This window comes from Neoarius graeffei, chromosome 13, assembly GCF_027579695.1.
Source record: "Neoarius graeffei isolate fNeoGra1 chromosome 13, fNeoGra1.pri, whole genome shotgun sequence".
Lineage (NCBI taxonomy): Eukaryota > Metazoa > Chordata > Actinopteri > Siluriformes > Ariidae > Neoarius > Neoarius graeffei.
Window position 1 is genome coordinate 20,279,463 of NC_083581.1, and position 7,725 is coordinate 20,287,187.

A 7,725-nucleotide genomic window follows, 5' to 3' on the forward strand; every position below is an offset into this window, starting at 1 on the left:
AATCGAAAATATGTATTATTTACATAGTTATGCGCATACTCCTGAATTTGGGTTCATCTAGTTGCGTTGTAAGGACACTATAAAAATAACTAGAAAAATAACTAGAAAGAGGGCGGCGTAGTGGTTAGCACTGTAGCCTCACAGCAAGAAGGTTCTGGGTTCGAGCCCAGTGGCCGACGGGGGTCTCCTTGTATCTGTATGGATTTCCTCCGGGTGCTCCGGTTTCCCCCCACAGTCCAAAGACATGCAGGTTAGGTTAATTGGTGGCTCTAAATTGACCGTAGGTGTGAGTGTGAATGGTTGTTTGTCTCTGTGTGTCAGCCTTGCGATGACCTGGCGACTTGTCCAGGTTGTACCCCGCCTTTCGCCCATAGTCAGCTGGGATAGACTCCAGCGACCCTGCATAGGATAAGCTGTTACGGATAATGGATGGAATAAATAGAAAGAAACAGGAGTGAAACTTTTGAAAAGTGCTGGGGAAAAAGAAAACGGCATAATCAAATTAGATATAACCCAAATGAATTCTCTCACACTGAAAGGATTTTCACTTAAGTAATAATTTGGCAGGTTATGTAATGTTCCGTGTACATTGTTTGTTTATTTCTTGCATTAAATTCCTAGCGAACGTGCTGAAGATTTTAACCCCATGTTCGAACCAAACCGGAAGTCACTCATTTTCTCTGTGAGTCAGAATCACTGAACTCAATATAAAACCTGGAGAGCTCATAGCCTAGTCCCCGCTGTACAGACGAGTGAAGCTATCTGGCCGCCATCTTTCCACTCACATCGCGTGTGTTAAACTGTCGTATCCGATCAAACTTACCCCAAGAAAAGTATCTCCTGACTTTTTTTCCTTTCATTACCTCCTCTTATTTTCTCAACTTGACCCACATTCCTTACATATCTTTATAGCGCTCCCCTTCACTGTTATTGTTTTTTTTCTCCTTTTCTAGAGCAGCAGCTGCAATTATCGACATCTTAATCTTTTGGCCATTGCAAATTCCAAATATTCTATAAGCATTCTGTTGTGTTATGAATCAGAAAAAAATATAAATTACAGCACTTATTTTTTTTTTTAAAGGTACTTCATCTACTTCAACAGTGTTACACAAAGATCGATACATAATAGTTGTAAATGTCACTTAGGGCCTCTGCTCTTGCGACAAGGCTTTCGCAGATAGCTTTTCGCAGACAGTTGTAATTTATCGTTGAGCGGGGAGTAATAGGCGTGCGCGATGTTATTCACCGCCACAACGCAAGGGGGCGCGAAATCGCTAGTTAGTGGAGTGTTTATCCTCCGGTTACTTATAATGACTAGAACTGGAGTCGTATAGATGTACGTACTTCCTCACTTCCTCGATCAACCGCTCTTCGTACTGCTCCATCTTTGCTCGTGTTTTTAAAAATGGCGGTAGTGAAAACAAACCAAACCAGGAAAGTAGGGAAGCGGAAGTGCGTGTACAGCGGATGTAGAGTGGACCAATCAGAGCCCTCTTGTCTGCGACGCTGTCTGTGAGGCTTCTGCGGTGGTCACAATTTTTGGGAGGTGTGCGCAGAGCGTCTGCAAGGGGGGGCTACGCAGACGCCATCTGCGATGCCATCTGCGAGGACTGCGTTGTCAGCATAAATTGGCCTTAAATTCCACAGGGTGCCGATAATGGTGGACACCAGTGAAAGTGAACACTATTATCAACAGCTCACGTGACTTCTCAAACGTGATAATTGTAGCCACTGCTCTAGTCCAGTGTCTGATTTTTTCTTTTTGACCAGCTCTTACTAGAGCGGCGGCTACAATTATTGATAGTCTATAATTATCGACACCTTTTCAGATTTACTAATAAAATACAATTTTACAAAGGTGAGTTTCAGTTACACCAGTTATTATTGGTTAATTAATCAACCGGAAGACCTCCCCCTTGCCCTTTGATCTTGTCGTCTGATGGCACAGCTCATTACCGGAGATGGAATTTTTTTTAGCATGATCAGCAATTTGAGGAAAATTCAGACGTTATCATTGCAGGTAAGCATGGTGGAAAGATCATGGACATGTTTTTACTTGTCAAATTCACCAATATTTCACGATCTTGTCGTAACCTACTTTGTTTCTACTCTTTCATTTGACAGTCACCATTTTGTATCTAACCGCGTGTTTGAGAAGCCACATGAGGTGTCAATAATAGTGATCGCTTTCACGATTATCAACATCCTGTGGAATTAAGTGACATTTACAAATGTTATGTATCAATCTTTGTGTAACATTGTTCAAGTAGAAGTTGCACTTTAAAAAAAAAAAGCTGTGATTTATAATAATTTTTTTCTGATTCATAACAGAATGGAATGCTTAGAGTATTTGGAATTCTATTGCAATAAATAGAATTAGACCAGAATTAAATTCCTAGCATATAAAAAAATTGCATGTTTGAAATACTCACATTTTTCTGTTCCATTCAGATTTGATTTTTTTTTTTGCAGTTTGTTGTAAATATCTACCACATATTACAATATCAGTAGACATTTTATATTTTTAGATGTAAAAATATAAAGGTTTGGTTCGAGTAATGACATGACCTTGGACCTGGATTTTCATGTGGTTGCAATGCAATTGCCTGTTGACATTTATTAGTAAACTACAAAACTAGAAATTAATACAAACAACAACGAATGATTAACTAAATGTGATCTACGAAAATACTTTGAAAGTGGGTAGAAAGCAGTGGCGGCTCCTGAATTTTTTTTCAGGGGGGGCAATTTTCCCCCGTTATGTCTACACGGACTGTAAATGTCCACAGGACTGAAGTAAATTGACTAGGTAGCAAATCAATTGGCCGGACTTGTTTTTGCCTGGTAAATTCAGATATCAATATAGACAATATCTCTTCTCTCCACTAGGTGGCAACACTAAACAAGTTAAAGGTGGCAAACTAAGGTAGCCTAGTAAACTAGACCCACCCACCTAGCGGCCAAAAAATTTTTTGCCTACGAGTGGCAAATATTCACATTTAGTCTGGCTTGCCAGGCTAAAACTAAGGAAGATTCATTGTGAAGCCTTCAAAGCAAAACATTTGGCATTACAATCAATTAATATTACATTACTCATTTATTTTCTCATATTATTCCAGTATTCTGTAATAAGTAGACACAAATTCTTAATTATAAACATATTCTAATTTCTTCAATTCTAAAGAATGCAATTAAAGTGGCAGGATATAAATCCAAAACAAGTGTTTATTTAAGTTTTGAAAAAGATGAAGAAAAGCATAACCATCAAACAAACATGTACAGCTTAATTATGTGGGTTTTTTTAATATGGAATTGCGCCATTTTAACAAAAAATAATTCTAAATAAATTCTGCAGTTTTTTTTCCCAAGAATTCCTCCAGAAAGCCATGCCTTAAAAGGAAATTTAAAGTATTACAAGCATGTCAATGAACACAAAAGGCTTTAGTTATTTAGCTATATACACACAAGGTTACACAAGGTTTTGTAGTCAGTGCAACTTGACTTAAGTTGGAAAAAAGGTAAGGTGCTGCTGGCTCCAATGAACACATACTGTACAATATATAAAAACTGAAAATATGCTTAATTTACACCAAGTCAGAGAGAACTTGAGGCTACTGAAATATTCCAAGCATGGCAATGTTAAACTGCCACTGGCAAAACAAAAACATGGCAATGTTAAACTGCCATTGGTAAAAAAACACACACACACAAACAACTTTTGCCTAGTAAATTCAAATATCAGATATCACTGTACCGTCTGCTGTGCTACTTCCAGGGTGGAAGAGAATGCAAGGGTAGCAAAAACGAGCATTGACTACATCACAGCCAGTTAGCCAAGTTTTCCGGTGGTACCAGTTCTTGTTAAAACCTCTTGAGTAGGTCTTCTCCCCCTTCGTAGACACTTGCTTGATGTTTAAATTCGGTCTAGGAGGTCCTAGCTGTTTGATTGCCGTTTTCTCCTCATTGGTACGACGACTAAAGGGAACTTCTTTCAGAGACGCTATTGTATTGTTGCACTCAACACTCGCTGCCATCTTCATAGAATGTTCACACATTTCCCGCGCAAGTTGCGTTTTCCAGCCCAAAATTATGTTCAAAACCCGCCAAAATGCACTTAAAACCGTCCAATCTGGCAACACTTGCGCGGTGCAACAGGCGTATGACGTAAGCACGCTGCTTGTGCGAGCACATAAAACCTAATAGAAAATGCATTGGGAGCATGATTTTCGAAAAAAACGTACGTACCATTAGTGTCAATGGGAGATTTTGGGGCAAATCTGAACCTGACAGAAATCGCCCCAAAAGGGCGTGGCTACACCAGGCGCGACCTTAGCCTGATTGGACAATGACATTACTGTTGGTAGTAGGAGTAGATAAAAAAAAAAAATCTCCCTCCCTGTTTGGGAGTGCGTCGCCCAAATCGCTCCTATTAACGAGCCGCCAGTGGTAGAAAGTGGAACAAAAAGATTTTCTGACACAGGTTAAACATTATCAGTTCATTTGTTTACAAACATTAGAATTACTTCCTCATTTACATAAGCACAGACATCAATATATTTATATAAAAGATATTTTGTACTAAATATAAGTTTATGTAAAATTTTAAATAAAAATTGTTTTGTTAATACCACATACCAATAATTTTTTTTTTATAAATGATCATCTGGATGTCGATAATTGTGGAATGGTGTCGATAACTGTGGACAAACGTGTCGATAATTGTGGAACAGTGTCACGTGATCTGATGCGCTAAGTAATCAGAGAATCAACTCATTTTTATTCCAGTGGAAGTCTGAGTAATTGTGTGCGCGCATGTGCGTGTTCACTGCTTCAGATGGGTTGAATGCAGAGAGGAATTTCATAAGTGTGTGATGAATAAAATTGTGCTTTTTCTTTTTCTTTTCTACTTTTGCAAGGGCCAAAAGATCGTTAAGGTGTCTAACTGTAGCCGCCGCTCTACTATAATTATTTTTATGGAGATTATTTCAGTTTTTCTCTTATACAATATATCTTTCTCTTTCATATATTTCTTCTTCCTTTCATTCATTCATTCATTTGTTTATTCTTATTATACCAACACAAAGGCTGTACAATACTTCCTTTCTATTTAGGACAGTTGTTGAAACAGGATTATTTTCTCATGTTATTTGCCATTTTCACTTCATTCTCACCTTCATGTCTAAACAGTATTTATCTCATCTCATTATCTCTTGCTGCTTTATCCTGTTCTACAGGGTCGCAGGCAAGCTGGAGCCTATCCCAGCTGACTATGGGCGAAAGGCATGGTACACCCTGGACAAGTCGCCAGGTCATCACAGGGCTGACACATAGACAACCATTCACACTCACATTCACACCTACGGTCAATTTAGAGTCACCAGTTAACCTAACCTGCATGTCTTTGGACTGTGGGGGAAACCGGAGCACCCGGAGGAAACCCACGCGGACACGGGGAGAACATGCAAACTCCACACAGAAAGGCCTTCGCCGGCCACGGGGCTCGAACCCGGACCTTCTTGCTGTGAGGCGACAGCACTAACCACTACACCACCATGCCGCCCTAAACAGTATTTATTTGTCACATAATTCACTGTCATTTTAGACACAAACGATTCAATTTTGATACTTTTTCTTTTTAAGACCATGCAGTGTTTAGCAAATGGGGTAACCTTTAATGTGGTAAACAAATGCAATGAGAAATACAACGTCCAACAGTATGGATGCCGGATGCACCATCTTGCCAAATGCTTCAGTGAAAAGATGACTGGACTGGACCTACACTCTGCAAGCAGTTAACAAAAGTCATCTTGCATAGGCATGAATGATTTCATTTTCCAATGCATACATCATTCATAATTCTAATAAAAGTTGGATTCGTTTCTCACACTGTTTGCCAAGTTGTATTTCTCATTGCATTTGTTTACCACATTAAAGGTAGTAGCCCCCATGTAAAATCAGAGCAGGTGGGTAGCTCACAGAAGCATGGCAGGCCAGAACTGAGTTCTCATCAAAACTCCTTTATTTTAGCTTTTCAGCTTGGACTTTCACACTCTCCCAGTTACACGCACACACACACAAGTGTTCTGGTTGGGGAGAGAGCTCCCTTTCTCTGCTCTCTCCTTTTAAAGGGCGCGGTCACTGGGGAAGACATACAAACACAGGTTAATTCCCATCAGGTGCAGTGATCTGACCACTTACCTTCCCTGACTCCGCCCTCCATTCACAGACCGATGCTTGACCACGCCCCTGCTGCTACATACCCCCACCGCCCAACTCAGGCTGGGGAGCCGTCCGGGGAGCACACACCCCCCCCCCCCCCCCCCCCCCCCCCCGAAAGAGGAACTCTGCCACGGCCATCTGTACCCCTGGCCTGCGGACCACCTCGAACTTAAACGGCTGGAGTGCCAGATACCGACGGGTGATTCGCGCGTTGGCATCCTTCATGTGGTGGAGCCACTGCAGGGGCGCGTGGTCTGAACAGAGGGTGAAAGGGCGCCCCAGCAGGTAGTAGCGGAGGGCGAGGACCGCCCACTTGATGGCAAGGCATTCCTTCTCTATCGTGCTGTACCTGCCCTCGCACACCGACAGCTTCCAGCTGATGTACAGCATGGGACGTTCCTCCCCCTCCACCTCCTGGGACAGAACAGCCCCCAGCCCCCGTCTGACGCGTCCATCTGTAAAATAAAGAGGAGAGAAAAGTCAGGGGAGTGTAACAGTGGCCCCCCACACAGTGCAGCCTTTACCTCAGAGAAAGCCCGCTGGCATTGCTCCGTCCACTGGACCGGATCTGGTGCTCCCTTTTTAGTGAGATAAATCAGCGGGCTGGTGACGTCCGAATAATTAGGTATAAACCTATGATAGTAGCCAGCCAGCCCCAGGAGCTGTCTCACCCCCTTTTTGGTTTTGGGCCTCGGGCAGGCTGCAATCACTGCGGTCTTATTAATTTGGGGACGCACCTGCCCATTGCCCAAGTGGAAACCCAGATACCGTACTTCCACCTGCCCAATTGCACACTTCTTTGGGTTGGTTGTGAGACCCGCTCGCCTCAGCGACCTAAGGACGGCCCTTAGGTGTTCTAGGTGCCGCGGCCAGTCATTACTGTTAATAATGATATCGTCTAGGTAGGCGGCCGCGTAGGTGGCGTGGGGGTGGAGGACCCTGTCCATAAGCCGCTGGAACGTAGCGGGCGCCCCAAACAGCCCAAAAGGAAGTGTGACGAACTGGTGTAAGCCAAACGGTGTGAAAAAGGCCGTTTTCTCTCGGGATAGAGCAGGCTTTTAGGCAGGATTTTTTTTAGGGAGTCTAACTTTTTTGCAGGTGTCACTGTATGTGGCGAGGTGTAGCGGCGCGTTGAGCGCCGCTGGCACGAGTGTTTTAGGGGGTTCCGGGGGTACTCCCCCGGAAAATTTTGAAATTTCTAATGCTCTCAAATGCTATTTCCTTCATTTTGACAGCAAATTTTGAGCAATACAGCCAAGTGTTTTTGCCTTTGTTACAACATTCTTGTATCAATAGTAAGGCTGGACTGGGGGGAGGCATGTGTGCATGGAAAAATTCAAGCCAGATTCATTTTAGGTAAAACAACTTTCTTTAATGTCTTAATGTAAACAAAATGGTTTCACTGCAACAGTCCACTGGCAACAATATGTTTACAACCGCCTGGGGGCCTTGAGGTACAACTCTCAGGTACGACTGGAAGGTGGTATTTCTACTTTATGTCGTTAT